The sequence below is a fragment of the Rhinoraja longicauda genome, chromosome 2 (assembly GCF_053455715.1).
Source record: "Rhinoraja longicauda isolate Sanriku21f chromosome 2, sRhiLon1.1, whole genome shotgun sequence".
Classification (NCBI taxonomy): Eukaryota; Metazoa; Chordata; class Chondrichthyes; order Rajiformes; family Arhynchobatidae; genus Rhinoraja; species Rhinoraja longicauda.
The window spans coordinates 105,236,210-105,254,768 of NC_135954.1; positions in this window are offsets into that span (position 1 = coordinate 105,236,210).

The window sequence follows — 18,559 nt, forward strand, 5'->3', positions numbered from 1 at the left end:
GAGGAGGGGAAATGGAGAGGGGAGAGGCAGATTGCGGAAGATAAAAAGTTAACTCATTCAGTTTTGGATAAAGGGGTGACTCAATCTATGGAACAAACCAAGGGAGTCTTGAAGTTAAGAGTCAAAAGTCAAGAGTCAAAAGTCAAGAGTGTTTTATTGTCATATATCCCAGATAGAACAATGAAATTCTTACTTGCTGCAGCACAACAGAATATGTAAACATAATACACTGTAAACAATATAATAAAGAGAAAAAAAGTTCAGCATGTGTACTGTATATATACACATACCCACACGTACATACCTGTGACTAGACTGCTGCACAATGGTCATTTGCACCACAGAAAGTGCCATCTGGTACACAAGTGTTGCATACTTTTGCTGTGCAAATTGTAAGTAAATGTCTGAGGAAGGGTCTCGACCCAAACGTCATCTATCCATGTCCTCCAGGGATGCTGCCTGACCTGCCGAGTTTCTCCAGCACTTTGTGTCTCTTTGGGACCATTTGGCTAGGTTTGGTTTATTATTATGATGTGGACTGAGAAACAGTGAAGTACTTTGCTTTGTGTACTTTCCCAGCAGATGATACCACCTTACATTCTCTTTGTACCATCCATATCTCCAGTTTCCCTCTCCCCTGACTCTCAGCCTGAGGAAAGGTCTCGACCCGAAACGTCACCCATTCGTTCTTTCCAAAGATGCTGCCTGTCCCGCTGAGTTACTCCAGCATTTTGTCCCTATCTTAGATATTACCATACATGAATACAAGAGAAAATAAACCGAGTGCAGATAGAAAATAAGGGCCCACCCACCCCCACCCACCCATGCCCCCTCCCCTCCAGGCACGTTACCATACGCTTTATATTTATATTTAGCCCTGCGGACAATTTGTTCTCAATCAAACAGTGGAGACATCAGTTAATGTTGCACCTCCAAACATTAAACTGGAGCATACTGTCCAGCACGCTGTACCAGCTCTATCATTCAGGGAGATGGTGGCTAAGCTTTTCCTCCAGCCCCACACACTTCTGCATCAGCCCACATCTCTTTACGATTAACTCACTATCTGACAATCAATCATGTCGGCATCTTGAAAGGACTTTGTTGACAGAGCCCACGGGTGGGGAATTCCAAAAATGTACTCTTTCTGGGGAAAGACATTTCTGTCCCTGATTGCCGACCCAGTATTTGGAGTCCGTGACCACACACTTTCCACAGCCCAACCAAGGGGAACATCATCTCATTTGTCAAGCCCTTTAAAAATGTTGTGCAATTCAATGAGAACATCTCTTACTCTTCTTATAAACAAGAATTAAGTCAAGTCAAGTCAAGTCAATTTTATTTGTATAGCACATTTAAAAACAACCCACGTTGACCAAAGTGCTGTACATCAGTGCAGGTACTAAAAAAGAACATACAATGGCACACAAACATAACAGCACATACATAAACAGTTCACAGCGCCCCCTCAGAGGGCCTCAAACGCGAGGAAGTGGAAATAGGTTTTGAGCCTGGACTTAAAGGAGTCGATGGAGGGGACAGTTCTGATGGGGAGAGGGATGCTGTTCCACAGTCTCGGAGCTGCAACCGCAAAAGCGCAGTCACCCCTGAGCTTAAGCCTAGACCGCGGGATAGTCTGTAGCCCCAAGTCGGCCGACCTGAGGGACCTGGAGATAGAGTGGTGGGTTATGGACTCTGTGTGATTGAAACAAATCACCCCTACTCTTGTACTCAAACATCTTTTATTTTAACGATGTAAAATGTAAAGCATTTTTCACCTGATATTTATTTTTTTCAGTTGCACATATAAAGAGACAAACGTAGACGTTATTAATAGTCTTGTTTCTGTTCAGTCTGTTACTAAGCAACTGCCAGGCACTGATGGTTCTACTGAAAATGCAGGGAGTTTTATTTGGTACTTTAACGCATTTCACAGCATAATGTGCTTTAAGTCATTTTTTAATCTATTATCAGTCCAGGAGAGGTAAAAAGTTTGTATTTTTAGTTAGCCAGCATCTTACCAAGGATTTTGAAATATTAGCTGTTTGTAAATTAGGGATTTCTTTGCACCATATTAATGATTTCTGATTTACACATACTTTCCATCATAAATTAGAAAATGAGCTGCTGTTCTCCAGTGCCCGAAAAACTTTAAAATTGTGAATGAAAACATTACCTCCGTAATTTACATCTTACCCTCAGATCCCGTTTCTGATTTGTTTGTACCTCAATGGTCTCCATTTATAGTTATGCCTTTCTATCCAACTCCACAGTGTGAGCTTGCTGGTGCAATACCCACTTACAGCCTAACTCCAGTCTGCAAAGACTGGGCCCTTGTCCACTACCCACCCCCTCCTCAATCACCACTTCACACCCACTTACAGCCTGACTCCAGTCTGCAAAGACTGGGCCCTCCTCCACTACACTGATCCAGGATGGGGAGGAATCTGCAGCCACAGCCAGGCATAAAAACAGCTTTTATCCTCGAGTAGTAGCTCTACTCAATAACCAAAAGTGTGTAGCCTCCTTTTGGTCTGGTTTATTTCACTCACATGTTTAAACTGTAATGTTGTATTCTTAATGTTTTAATGTTTTATGCTTTATTCTTAATTGTTTACTGTATGTTCTTGTTGTTACTTGTGAGCGGAGCACCAAGGCACATTCCTTGTATGTGTACATACTTGGCTAATACAATTATTCATTCATTCATTCCTTCATTCACCTTCATCCTCTAGTCCCGACACGGTCTGACTCTTTTTCTCCCTGTCTGCTTCCATCTATCATGCACCTGCCTCAGTCTCCCAACTCCATTCCCACCCCTCTCCCACCTGCCCCTCATCCTTTATCCTTCCTCAATCCACCTGTCATGCATCAGCCCCTGTCTCACTGCTCTCCCTTGCTCTTCTTCATAACAGCCCGTGGCGCGGCACGGTGGCGCAGCGGTAGAGTTGTTGCCTAATGGTGCTTACAGCGCCGGAGACCCGGCTTTGATCCTGGCCAAGGGGGCTGTCTATACAAAGTTTGTATGTTCTCCCCGTGACCAGGTGAGTTTTCTCGGAGATCTTTGGTTTCGTCCCACACACCAAATTTGGAGTGAGTTGTAAATTATCCCTAGTGCGTGTCGGATAGCATGAGTGTGCAGGGTTCGCTGATCGGTGAGGACTAGGTGGGCCGAAGGACCTGTTTCCGCGCTATATCTCTAAACGAAACTAAACTGGTCTGAAGAAGGGTCTCGGCCCGAAACATCACCCGTTCCTTGTCTCCAGAGATACTGCCTGTCCCGCTGAGTTACTCCAACTTTTTGTGTCTATCTTCGGGTTAAACTAAATAGCTACCTTCTCACTCCAGTCTCAGTCCTGATGAAGAATCTCCAACCTGGAATATCAATAATTCTTCTACCCCACAGAGATTGCTCCACCTACTGTCCACTGGTGGATTTTTGTAATCCAGATTTTATTGCCCATCCCTCGTTACCTCTGGACTAAGGAGGCAGTTAAGAGTCAGTGACTTTATGGACCACTCTTAGGGGCCTGTCCCACTTAGGCTTTTTTTTAGGCGACTGCCGGCAACTGCAATAGTCGTAGCAGGTCGCCGAAAAAACGGCGACTGGACCCCCCCCCACGACAATGTTTACGACAAGCTACACCAAACTACCACCTAGTCGACGTCAAGCTACGGCAAGCTACCGACAACCGGCGACCCAATCGTCGCGACTTAGGACATCCACCTACGACCGTACCTACGACAACCTACAACCACACAGGCGGCAACCTACGACAACCGAAGTCAACCTACGTCTACCCGCGACAACCTACGGCAAGCTACAACCGTGTCAGCGACAAATGAAGGCAATTCACGCCATTTTGGCCTCCGGTTTTGACGCCGGTACCTGCCGCTGGTTGACGTAGGTTGACGTAGGTAGTCGCCAATGATCTTCAACGAAGTCAGCACCGGCGACAACCTACGTCACCTGGCGACAACCTGGCGACAACCTACGACAGCGCCCACGTCAGGAGACGTCAAGCTACGATCATTGGCGTCAAACCAACAGTCACCAAATTTTTTTAAACATTTCAAAATCCAGCGGCGACCAGAAAAACGCTACGACTCTTTGGAGACGACTCACGACCACACAGGCGACACCCCGGCAACCGTGCGGCGACAGCCTAGTCACCTGTAGTCGCCTAAAGAATCGCCTAAGTGCGACAGGGGTTTTAGGATGACAGATTTTCTCCCATAAAAGGACAAGAGTGAACCCAGTAGGTTAATTTAGTAATTTCACGGTTGCTGTGGCGCCATCTGGTGGTCGGGCCACTAGCTAATTGAACCCTCGTTCATCATGAGATAAGAGGCACGTGACTGGGGGCGGCAGAGAGGAGTTCGGGGGGAGTGCCCAGCTGCAGTGACACGCAGTTACTCTGGGCTCAACAACATTGCTATTCTTTTGGATTTCTTTTTGTTTAATAAAGCTTTTTCTTGAATTCACATTGGGCGGGCTGTTATCTCGCTTTATTGGTGACCCTGACGTTTTCCAAACTGTGGTTTTGAATCGCACAATGGACGCGGATAACAACCCGCCCGATGCAGTCGGCGACCCTCCGGCTCACAGAACGCCGTGGCGGTTAAAATGCCCGTGTTTTGGACGTCGCAGCCGCACGTATGGTTTGAGCAGGCCGAGGCTCAATTTCATATTCGGCACATTACTGCTGACGACATAAAATATTATTACATGGTCGGGGCCTTGGATCAGGACTTCACGGCCCATTTGAATGGGGCCAAATATTTCTCGAAGATCGACCTGGTGAGGGGCTATCATCAAATTCCAGTTCATCCGGCTGACGTTCCCAAAACTGCTATCGTTACCCCTATTGCTTCTACTCTGGAGCTGTAGAGAACATCCTGTCCGGCAACATCACAGTCTGGTTTGGGAACAGCTCTGCCTAGGACAGGAAGGCTCTGCAGAGAGTAGTGCGTTCGGCAGAATGCACCATGGGAACTACACTCGCCCCCCTGCATGACCTATACATCAGGAGGTGCAGATCGAGAGCAAGCAAGATTATGAGGGCCCCCTGCCACCCCAGCAACGGACTGTTCCAGATGCTACGGTCAGGCAAGCTCCTCCGTTGTCACGCTGTGAAAACAGAGAGGATGAGACGGAGTTTCTTCCCACAGGCCATCAGGACTGTTAACTTTTATAACTCCAGGGACTAAATTTTGTCTTCTTTGTATTAACTTTAATTTATATGCTGTAATTGTAAATTTTTTTTGCACAATCCGCAGGCGTTGCCACTTTCATTTCACTGCACATCGTGTATGTGTATGTGACAAATAAACTTGACTTGACTTGACTTGATTTGACTTATGCATTTTGGTCTCAAGAACGCTGCGCAGGCTTTCCAGCATCTCATGGACATGGTGGGTCGTGGTCTCGACTTTCTGTTTATTTATTTAGACGATATCCTCGTCGCCAGTCGCTCTCGTCAGGAGCGCCGTGCCCACCTCCGTGTGCTCGGTCAGCGTCTCAGTGAATATGGACTGGCCGTCAGTTTGGTCTGAGGTCCATCACGTTTCTGGGGCATCATGTTACACCGCAGGGGGTGGTGACGCTCCCGAGTAAGTTTGAGGCCATTCGGCAATTTCCACGACCATCCACGGTGCGTGGGCTGCAGATGTTTGTCGGGATGGTCAATTTTTACCATCGTTCCGTGCCCGCGGCTGCTCGGATTATGCGGCCATTGTTTAAGTTCCTGCCCAGCGAGCGGCGTGACCTGGTATGGGATGAGGAGGCCACTGCTACGTTTGAGGGCGCGAAGGAGTCGCTGGCGAAGGCGACGATGTTGGTCCATCCGCGAGCTGATGCTCCAAATGTCCTGACGGTTCACAATAGACAATAGGTGCAGGAGTAGGCCATTCGGCCCTTCGAGCCAGCACCGTCATTCAATATGATCATGGCTGATCATCCACAATCAGTACCCCGTTCCTGCCTTCTCCCCATACCCCCTGACTCCGCTATCCTTAAGAGCTCTATCTAGCTCTCTCTTGAAAGCATCCAGAGAATTGGCCTCCACTGCCTTCTAAGGCAGAGAATTCCACAGATTTACAACTCTCTGACTGAAAAAGTTTTTCCTCATCTCCGTTGACACTTCTGACACTGCTGTTGGGGGCGTACTCGAGCAACTGATTGATGGACGCTGGCAGCCTATTGCCTTTTCCAGTTGGCACCTGCGCCCGGCTGAGCGGAAGTACAGTGCGTTTGATCGGGAGCTCCTCGCACTTTCCCTGGCCGGTCGCCATTTCCGCTATTTTCTTGAGGGCAGGGACTTCACCGCTTCCACGGATCACAAGCCTCTTACTTTCGCTTTCGCAAAGATCTCGGATCCCCGGTCAGCACGGCAGCTGCGCCATTGGCTTACGTTTCGGAATACACGACTTGCGTCCGGCACATTGCGGGAAAGAGCAACCTAGTTGCGGATGCGTTGTCCCGCACCGCCATCCATGCCGTCCATGAGGTGGGTCCGGGTATCGATTATAATGACCTGGCGGCTGCGCAGCATGACGATGATGAGGTGCTCGCCCACCGCACCGCTATTTCCGGTTGGGTGTTGGAGGGTGTGTGATTTGGTCCTGCTGGTGCCACGGTCCACTGTGACGTGTCGACTGGTCAGCCTAAACCCATCCCTCCTGCAGCCTGGCGTCGCCGGCTATACGATCTTGTTCATGGTTTGGCTCATCCGTCCATCCGTGCGGCGATTGCGTTGGTGGCGGGCATGTTTATGTGGCATGGTCCGCGTAAGTAGGTCGGTCACTGGGCCAGAACGTGTATCTCCTGTCAAATGTCTAAGATCCAGCGTCGTGTCAGGGCGCCCGTGCAGGGTTTTGCTGTGCCCCATATTCCACAGATTCACAACTCTCTGACTGAAACAGTTTTTCCTCATATCATATCATATCATATCATATATATACAGCGCGGAAACAGGCCTTTTCGGCCCGCCAAGTCTGCGCCGCCCAGCGATCCCCGCACACTAACACTATTAACACTATCCTACACACACTAGGGACAATTTTTACATTTACCCAGTCAATTAACCTACATACCTGTACGTCTTTGGAGTACTCATCTCCATTCGAAATGGCCTACCCCTTATTCGTAAACTGTGGCCCCTTGTTCTGGACTCCCCCAATATTGGGAACATGTTTCCTGCCTCTAACGTGGCCAACCCCTTAATAATCTTATACGTTTCGATAAGATCCCCTCTCATCTAAATTCCAGTGTATACAAGCCTAGTTGCTCCAGTCTTCCAACATACGACAGCCCCGCCATTCCGGGAATTAACCTAGTAAACCTACGCTGCACGCCCTCAATAGCAAGAATATCCTTCCTCAAATTTGAGGGGTTACTCATCTGTTTTTACTATCGTTGATCGCTTCACGTGATGGCCGGAGGTTGTACCGATTGCTGATACCTCTACTGCTACGTGCGCCCGTGCCCTCGCCGCGCATTGGATCGTGCGTTTTGGTGTGCATCTCATCCGACAAGGGCGCACAGATCACCTCCGCGTTGTGGTCTGCCATGGCCCGGCTTTCGGAGACTCAGTTACATCACACCGCGGCTGACCATCCCCAATCCAACGGGTTGGTTGAGCGTTTCCGCCGCCCTCTCAAGGATGCTTGTGAAGCATGGCTCACAGGTCCGGATTTGGTCGGTGAGTTACCGTGGGTGTTGTTGGGAATTGGATGTTGCTACATCCTCTGCTGAATTCGATTCACGGTACTCCGTTCACTGTTCCTGGTGGTTTCATTTGGGCTGTGCGGGAGCAGCAGGAGTCGCCCTCCTCTGTGCCTTTTCATTTACGGGAGCAGCTGGGCACGTTTTCTCCTGTTCCAACAGCCCGGCGCAGGGTTGCTTTGTCCTGTGATCCGTCTGCCCTCAAGGACTGCCCATATGTGTTCCTGCGTCGGGATGCTGATCGGTACGTTGTTGCGATGCCCGTATGAGGGTCTGTTCCGGGCGTTGCAGCACGGCATTTCGACTTTTGGTTTGACGTGGGTGGAAAACCTGAGACTGTATCGGTGGCTCATCTTAAGCTGGCTCATGTCGCCGTCGGGGGCGTACGCCGTCTCAGCCCCTGTGCCTGTGAGGTGACCGAATGCGGATCCTGTGGTTACGAGATCAGGTCGTTGCATTCGTCCGCCTGCTCCTTGTTGTTCCTCCGGTTCTGGGTGGAGGGGGGCTGTGTGGAGCCATCTGGTGATCGGGCCACTGGCTAATCGAACCCTCGTTCATCATGTGATAAAAGGCACGTGACCGGGAGCGGCAGAGAGGAAGGAGTTCAGGGGAATGCCCAGCTGCAGCGACACGCATTTACTCTGGTATCACAAAGTAACTCAGCGGGTCAGACTCAGGAGAGAAGGAATGGGTGATGTTTCGGGTCGAGACCCTTCTTCAGACTAAAGATAATAATATAAATAGAGGTTACTCTGGGCTAAACAACATTGCTATTCTTTTGGATTTCTTTCTTGAGTTCACAACGTGTGACGCGCTTTATCTCGTTTTATTACTAATAATTTCCGGATTTACTCAATTAGTTGAGCTTTAATTCTCTTGCTGCCACAGTAGGATTTGTACTTGTGTTTTTGGATCGATGGGCCAGAATGTTGGCCCTTAGCCTTCAAGCACGTTTATTTCCCTCGTGCTACTGTAAGTGGCACAATCTTCGACGACGAAGCATTCTTTTTAAGAAATGTAGCTGTTTCAGCACATTTCTAATTGATTTGCCAGGAGCAATTTTAATATTCCTTCCCTTACCTACCAACAGCTGGGCTTACAGCTTAAGCTGCAGGCTCGGGAATGAACACATAGGAGGAGCCCCTCTGCCTTTATGCCTTTGCCGGGGGCAGAGGAGGAGATGTCACATGGGCCATATGTGTAGTCCATGGACCATATTTTGTATACCACAAGTCGGTGTGATTTGTTTAGTTTTTTGTTTAGTTTAGTTTAGAGATACAGCGCGGAAACAGGCCCTTTGACTCACCGGGTCCGCGCCGACCAGCGATTCCCGCATATTAACACTATCCTACACACACTAAGGACAATTTTTACATTTACCAAGCCAATTAACCTATAAACATGTACGTCTTTGGAGTGTGGGAGGAAACCGAAGATCTTGGATAAAACGCGCGCCGTCACGGGGAGAACATACAAACTCCGTGCAGACAAGCACCCGTAGTCGGGATCGAACCAGGGTCTCTGGTGCTGCAAGCGCTGTAAAGCAGCAACTCCACCACTGCGCCACAGTGCTGCCCCCATTTGTGTGCTGTTAATCTTCAGAAGGCAATTGCTCATGTTAGTTTTAAGTAACTGTTTTACTGGAACCATGAGAAACCCGATGAACAATGACTGAATCAACGCAAGACTGAGCTGAGCCAGCCTAACTTGCAGAACATCTGTTTGTTATTCCTCAGTGCATTCAGTGCATTCACTAGGAAGCAATTACGTCATAAATCACATTTGTCGGCTCTGGGCCTGTACTCGCTGGAGTTTAGAAGAATGAGGGGGGACCTCGTTGAAATAGGCTGAATAGTGAAAGGCTTGGATAGAGTGAATATGGAGAGGATGTTTCCACCAGTGGGAGAGTCTAGGACGAGGTCATAGCCTCAGAATTAAAGGACGTTCTCTGAGGAAGGAGATGAGGAGAAATTTCTTTAGTCAGGGGGTGGTGAATCTGTGGAATTCTTTGCCACAGAAGGCAATGAATATTTTTAAGGCAGAGATGGATAGATTCTTGATTAGTACGGGTGTCAGAGGTTATGGGGAGAAAGCAGAAGAATGGGGTTTGAAGGGAGAGATAGATCAGCCATGATGGAATGGCAGAGTAGATCTGATGGGCCGAATGGCATAATTATAGACAATAGACAATAGGTGCAGGAGTAGGCCATTCTGCCCTTCCAGCCAGCACCACCATTCAATGTGATCATGGCTGATCATTCTCAATCGGTACCCCGTTCCTGCCTTCTCCCCATGCCCCCTGACTCCGTTATCATTAAGTCAAGTCAAGTCATCTCTCATTAAGAGATCTATCTAGCTCTCTCTTGAAAGCATTCAGAGAATTGGCCTCCACTGCCTTCTGAGGCAGAGAATTCCACAGATTTACAACTCTCTAAGTGTGGATAACCTCACACTTATCCACATTAAACTGCATCTGCCATGAATCTGCCCACTCACACAACCTGTCCAAGTCACCCTGCAACCTCATAGCATCTTCCTCACAGTTCACACTGCCACCCAGCTTTGTGTCATCTTCATATTTGCCAATGTTACTTTTAATCCCTTCATCCAAGTCATTGATGTATATTGTAAATAACTGCGGTCCGAGCACCGAGCCTTGCGGTACCCCACTAGTTACTGCCTGCCATTCTGAAAGGGACCCATTTATCCCCACTCTTTGCTTCTGTCTGCCAACCAATTTTCTATCCATGTCAGTATCCTACTCCCAATACCATGTGCTCTAATTTTGCCCACTAATCTCCTATGTTGGACCTTGTCGAAGGCTTTCTGAAAGTCAAGGTCCCCTGTCCATTTTCCATATACATCCTCAAAAAATTCCAGAAGATTAGTCAAGCATGATTTCCCCTTCGTAAATCCATGCTGACTCGGAACGATCCTGTTACTGCTATCCAAATGCTCTGCAATTTCGTCTTTTATAATTGACTCCAGCATCTTCCCCACCACTGATGTCAGACTATCTGGTCTATAATTTCCTGTTTTCTCTCTCCCTCCTTTCTTAAAAGGTGGGATAACATTAGCTACCCTCCAATCCACAGGAACTGATCCTGAATCTATAGAACACTGGAAAATGATCACCAATGCGTCCATGATTTCTAGAGCCACCTCCTTAAGTACCCTGGGATGCAGACCATCAGGCCCTGGGGATTTATCAACCTTCAGTCCCATCAGTCTACCCAACACCATTTCCTGCCTAATGTGAATTTCCTTCAGTTCCTCCGTCACCCTAGGATCTCTGGCCACTAGAACATCTGGGAGATTGTTTGTATCTTCCTTAGTGAAGACAGATCCAAAGTACCGGTTCAACTCGTCTGCCATTTCCTTGTTCCCCATAATAAATTCCCCCGCTTCTGTCTTCAAGGGACCCACATTTGCCTTAACTATTTTTTTCCTCTTCACATACCTAAAGAAGCTTTTACTATCCTCCTTTATATTATTGGCTAGCTTACCTTCGTACCTCATCTTTTCTCCCCGTATTTTAGTTATCTTCTGTTTTTAGTTATCTTCTGTTGCTCTTTAAAAGAGTCCCAATCCTCTGGCTTCCCGCTCTTTTTTGCTATGTTATACTTCTTCTCTTTAGTTTTATGCTGTCCTTGACTTCCCTTGTCAGCCACGGCTGCCTCTTACTCCCCTTAGAATCTTTTCTCCTCTTTGGGATGAATTGATCCTGCAACTTCTGCATTATTCCCAGGAATACCTGCCATTGCTGTTCCACCGTTTTCCCTGCTAGGGTCTCCTTACAGTCAAATCTGGCCAGCTGTAATCCCCTTTGCTATACTATAATACTGACACTTCCGATTTTCCCTTCTCCCTCTCAATTTGTAGAGTAAAACTTATCATATTATGATCACTGCCTCCTAATGGCTCTTTTACCTGGAGTTCCCTTAACAGATCATGTTCATTGGACAACACTAAATCCAGAATTGCCTTCTCCCTGGTAGGCTCCAGTACAAGCTGTTCTAAGAATCCATCTCGGAGGCACTCCTCAAACTCCCTTTCCTGGGGTCCTGGGGTCCCAACCTGATTTTCCCAGTCTACCTGCATGTTGAAATCTCCCATAACCACCGTAGCATTACATTTGCGACATGCCAATTTTAGCTCTTGATGCAACTTGCACCCTATGTCGAGGCTACTGTTTGGGGGCCCGTAGATAACTCGCATTAGGGTCTTTTTACCCTTACAATTCCTCATTAACCCTTACTCTTACAATTCTACTACTATCCCTTGTGACCTAAAGACCTTATGAAAATGGTGATGATTGTGTATACTGTTATGAGTGACTCCTCCCGGAGTGATGGAAACTGCAGAATCGGTACATGTAGGAAGGAACTGCAGATGCTGTTTATGCACCGAAGATAGACAAAACGCTGGAGTAACTCAGTGGGGCAGGCAGCATCTCTGGAGAGAGGGGATAGGTGACAGAGGTTTTGTGACGAGCATGTCTGAAGAAGGGTCCAGACCAAAAACGTCACCCATTCCCTCTCTGCAGAGATGCTGCCCGTCCCATCGAGTTCTCCAGCATTTTGTGTCTATCAGTGCAGAATTGGTTTTGCAGTTTTCTTGTAGGATTCCCTAGGAGATGTGAGCAGCAAACTCACTTCACTTTCCCCCCCCATTGCAGTGCATTTGCAGGCTGGCAGGATAGGTCAGATCGAATTGACTTGGTTGGTAACTTCCCACGAAGCAGACTGCATCTTTTTTTTCTCCCTGGAAAATATTCCAAGATCATTACCTTTTGCCTGGTTTTGACCCATATCCTTCTAAACCTTACTGTACTGCAGATCCTATGCTGTAAGTGCTTCAATAAAGAGATGCGTTGTATCTTAGCATGTACAACACATCTCTTTATTGAAGCACTTACAGCGTAGGACCTGCAGTACATTACAGCTCTGAGCTGCTACATCTACTGCCTGACGTGGGTGAGTTCTTAATATTATAAGGCACGTACTAGGCGGGACTACTACTAACAAACACTACGGTTGGCTAGCATGCAATAGCCCATCTACACTTAACTATCCATTTACTTGTCCAAATGTCTATTAAATGTTGTTACTGTGCCTGCCTCAATCACTTCCCTAGGTAAAAAGACTGCACAGTCAAAGCAACCTGTTGCCCCCTGTGCCAGGGTGAATAATTGGTCTATTTTTACATCCAAAGAATAACATTTTATTTGCTCACTTATGGGCATTATTGGCAAGGTTGTTATTTATTTCCCCATCTCTAAATGCTGATGGGGAGGATGTACCGTGTTGGGCAAAATGACGATGAGGGAACAGAAATGTATTTCCAAGGCTTGAATGAAGGAGAATTTGCAGGTGGTGGTGTCTCAGTGGACCTGCCACATTTGTACTTGGTGGGAGAGTCACAATAAACTGATGACACACTATAACACATTATAACACATTATAACACACAAACACATAATAACACTCTATAACACACAATAACACACTAAAAGACACTATAACACACTATAGGAACAATTTACATTTTTATACCAAGCCAATTAACCTACAAACCTGTACCTCTTTGGAGTGAGGGAGGAAACCGAAGATCTTGGAGAAAACCCACGCAGGTCACGGGAAGAACGTACAAACTCCGTACAGACGGCGCCCGTAGTCAGGATCGAACCCAGGTCTCGTTCGCTGTAAGGCAGCAACTCTACTGCTGCGCCACCGTGCCGCTCATTTTGTATATATTTTTATTCTGAATAAGATTTACTTTTGAAATTTGAAAAAAAGCACAATGTTTCAATGTTACTGAGCAGAAACAAATGTACATCAGCTAACTCGCCAGAACGTTGGTATTTTCTGGTTGAAATGCTGCAAAGCAAAAGTTCTTTGTTGGATTCCTGGGCATATGATTCTCTCTGGAGAAGTATCGCAGATTATAAAACCAAGTAGAATAACAGATAGTGCAACATTGATAGATAACATATTTACAAATGTAATTGATAGGGAACTGGTGGGTGGATTGCTTATAAATGATATAAGTGACCACCTACCAGTCTTTGCCATTCTGCAGAAGGACCTTAGATTCAAAGCTGGTATTAATGCACGCAAACTGGTATGACACAGAACACAGGAAATCATCAATGCATTTAAGGAAGACTTAACAAAACAAGACTGGAAAGACGTTTATATTGATGAACCAGACAAAGCCTACAATGCATTCCTGGCTATATTAACAGAACTTAATGAAAAAAATTGCCCATTAAAAAATTCCAGTGGGAAGCATAAATATGTAGTTAAACCATGGATCACAAGGGGGCTGCAGAATGCATGCAAGAAGAAAAATGTACTCTACAGGAAATTCCTAAAATGTAGAACAAAAGAAAATGAAATTAAATATAAGAGATATAAAAATAAATTGATAAGCATTATGAGATGTAACAAGAAGGAGTACTATAGCAAATTGTTGGGAAAAAATAGAAGTAATATTCAGGGAACATGGAAAGTGATTAACAACATAATTAAAACAGGTATTGGGAAAGCAGATTACCCTAGTTACTTTGTTAAAAATCATAATAGACAATAGACAATAGACAATAGGTGCAGGAGTAGGCCATTCGACCCTTCGAGCCAGCACCGCCATTCAATGTGATCATGGCTGATCATTCTCAATCAGTACCCCGTTCCTGCCTTCTCCCCATGCCCCCTGACTCCGCTATCCTTAAGAGCTCTATCTAGCTCTCTCGTGACTGCATTCAGAGAATTGGCCTCCACTGCCTTCTGAGGCAGGGAATTCCACAGCTCTCTGACTGAGAAAGTTTTTCCTCATCTCCATTCTAAATGGCCTACCCCTTATTCTTAAACTGTGGCCCCTTGCTTTGGACTCCCCCAACATTGGGAACATGTTTCCTGCCTCTAACGTGTCCAACCCCTTAATAATCTTATACGTTTCGATAAGAACTCCTCTCATCCTTCTAAATTCCAGTGTATACAAGTTATATAATATAACTATAAATAACATAAAAGAGGTTGCTGATGAATTTAATGACTGCTCTGTAAAAGTTGGACCTACCTTAGCAAATGAGATTGCTAAACCGAGTAGCAAGGAAGGTCTAGAACATGAGAGCTCTGATAGAAATGATCACTCCATGTTCCTCAGTGGAGTACACGAAAATGAAGTCATTGATATTGTTAAAAAATACAGTAACAAAAAGTCTACTGATTACAATTCCATTGATATGACACTAGTCAAAAATATTATTGAATGTATAGTAAATCCGTTGACACATATATGTAATCAATCTTTCCTCACAGGCATATTTCCCAACAAAATGAAAATAGTGAAAGTCATTCCTGTCTACAAGAATGGAGACAGACATTTATTTTCAAATTACAGGCCGATATCTCTACTTCCTCAATTCTCAAAAATATTAGAAAAATTATTTGTACAACGACTTGAAATCTTTATTGATAAATATAACATACTAAGTGATCACCAGTATGGATTTCGAGCTGAAAGGTCTGCCTCACTAGCACTAATGGAACTCTTAGAGAATATTTCAACTGCAATTGATAATAAAGAATATACTGTGGGAGTATTTATAGATCTCAAAAAAATACCATAGATCATGGTTTACTGATGAATAAGCTAGAAAGATATGGTATTAGAGGAGTTAAGAAGCTACCTTGAAAACAGATATCAGCTTGTTCAAGTAAATAATTTTGATTCAGAACATGAAGGATACCTGTGGGGTTCCGCAAGGCTCGGTGCTGGGCCCAAAGCTCTTTATACTCTATATAAATGATATTTGTATGGTGTCAAAATTGTTACATTTAGTTATATTTGCAGATGACACAAATTTATTTTGTTCAGGGAAAAACATGAAGCAACCTTTGGACACAGTTAAAGGGGAATTGAAAACCCTAAAGAAGTGGTTTGATACTAATAAATTGTTATTAAATCTAAGTAAAACAAAATTTATTGTGTTTGGAAATTGAAAAATAAATTCGGAGGTCACACTTATGATTAATGATGTAGAAATTGAAAATGAAAATAAATTCTTGGGAGTGATAATAGATCATAAACTCTGTTGGAAATTTCACATAAAACATATCAAATCAAAACTGTCTAAATCCATTGCAATACTGCACTAAGGCCATCTTGAATCAAAATTCACTATTTACGTTATATTGCTCACTCATTATTCCATATATTACATACTGTGTGGAAGTATGGGAAAACACCTACAAAACTAGCACTAATTCAATCTTTATATTGCAAAAAAGAGCAATAAGAATTGTCAATAAGGCTGGTTATAATGACCCAACCAACCCATTATTTATGAAATCATATGCCCTAAAATGTATGGACCTGGTAGACTTTAAAACTCTACAAATAATGTTTAGAGCAAAAGAAAGAACACCTCCTGACTGTATCCAAGGTTTGTTTTCAGTGAGGGAGAGCAGGTATCCACTCAGGGGTAATTATATATTTGAAAAAATGAGGGTAAGAACAAATGTGAAAAATAGATGTGTGACTGTTAAAGGGGTCAATTTATGGAATAGTTGCAACAATGAATTGAAAGAGTGTAGTAATATGTGTAAATTTAAGAAAATGTTCAAAAGTATTATATTTGAAAGATACAAAATATGTGATCAGCACCGAGAAATGACTGACATGACAGAAATGATGGTTCTTGACTATATTTGTGTTTCTTTTTATGTTTTGTTTATCTGCTTCTGACCTATGATGTTGTGGGGTTTTTTTAAATTATATTTTGTTAAGTATTAAGGGTAGGCACAATAAGCTTTGGCTTCTGCCTACACCTTTATTTTTCGGTCAGAAAATATCATGTGTGATCATATTGTTTAATTTTTTTGATGAAATGATTTTTGCACTATTTACTTTCACAACTGTATGGTCAATCTGTTGTATTGTATTGACCGGAAAAAAAAAAGATACTTAGTAGGAGGTGGTAGACAGAATAAATGTGAGGGTCATTTGCAAGTTTCTGGTGGGAGGCTTCTCCACTGGCTGAGTACTGACTGTGTGCAAACAATGATTGTATCCTGCAAATCCAGGCACCAAAGGATAACCAGGGAAGGGTTAAACCACTGATTTTGCAGACAGACTTATCCAGAGACATTAGTACGAATTCTAATATGGTGCTTGGGGAATTTATATTCCAGCGATTATTTAAATAAATAAATCTTTAACTAAAAAGAAACTTGTCTCAATTGCAGTGATTGGGTTGTCATTTTAAACTATAATGCTTACAAATGTCTTTCAAGATGGGATATTTGCCATCCCCACCAGGTCTGGCCTGGATGTGACTCTCACCACACCAATGTTGCTGACCCTTAACTAATTCATTAATCCAGGGTAATTTGGGGATGGACAACATGTGCCAGAAATCTTCCCAGGTGAAATTATTTAGAGTAGGTAAATTATTGGCAAATTCACGGTGAATTTCCTGTTCACACAACCTTTTGGATTGTCGTCATGTCTTCAATTCTGGTCTTTCATGAATGCCTGTTCCCCACTGCTCTGCCGTTGTTGGTTATGCCTTCAGTCACCTCAGCTTTAAACTCAGGAATTCCCTCTCTAAACTTCTCTGCCTCTCTTCTCATTTATGTCAAGTGAGAGTCCTGAGGCCACAGCAACAATGAAATGTTTAGCAGAGTCAATAGTGTGCTTGAGAGAGTGTGCGTGTGCGTGTGTTTGTGTATTTGCATGTTCGTGCATGCGTGTAGGAAACCACAACTCTCATTTCATCTGATCCTTTGCCATCATCACACGTTCAGTTTTGATCCTGTCTATTTTTGATATGGACACTGTAACACACTATAACACACTTACTTTAAATAGGCTTTAAATTGTTTTTTCTTTAGTTTAGTTTAGTTTAGGTTAGAGATACAGCGCAGAAACAGGCCCTTTGGCCCACCGAGTCCACACCGACCAGCGATCCCCGCACACTGTCCAGAGATGCTGCCTGACCCACTGACTTACCCCAGCACTTTGTGTCTTTTTCGTAAACCAGCATCTGCAGTTGCTTGTGTCTACAATAATTGCTCTGCAGAGTCTAGCACGAGGATCAGAAAACATCCAATGAATGTAAAAAAGGATTAGAGGATTTACGGGATTATTTCCTGTAATGGCTCATCTGAAGTTACTTTTGGATTAATTTTAAGCTTATTTGCCAACCAAATGTTTTTTAATGTCCAGTTGGACAGCTGCAGTTCTGGTCTTGGAAAATATTGGTTTGGAAAAAAAGGCAAGTTTGAAATTAGTTTTTCCACAAAGTGAAAATGTAAACAGCATGAAGGCACAACACATTGGCATTTAATGAACACATGGATTTATGATAATCATCATATCATATCATATATATACAGCCGGAAACAGGCCTTTTTGGCCCTCCAAGTCCGTGCCGCCCAGCGATCCCCGCACATTAACACTATCCTACACCCACTAAGGACAATTTTTACATTTACCCAGCCAATTAACCTACATACCTGTACGTCTTTGGAGTTGTTGCTTCAGTGAGACGTGTGGTTGAAAAACGGGGAGGACTCAATATCCTGGGGTATGGAACATTATGTTTAGTTTAGTTTAGTTTTGTTTTGTTTAGTTGAGCTGAGTTTAGTTTAGTTTATTATTGTCACATGTACTCCGGTACAGTGAAAAGCTTTTGTTTGCGTGCTGTCTGGTCAAAGAAAAGACTATACATGAATACAATCAAGCTATCCACAGTGTACAGTTAAAGGATAATAGGTACAATATTTATTGCAAAGATATAATATTGAAGTCTGATAAAGTTCGATT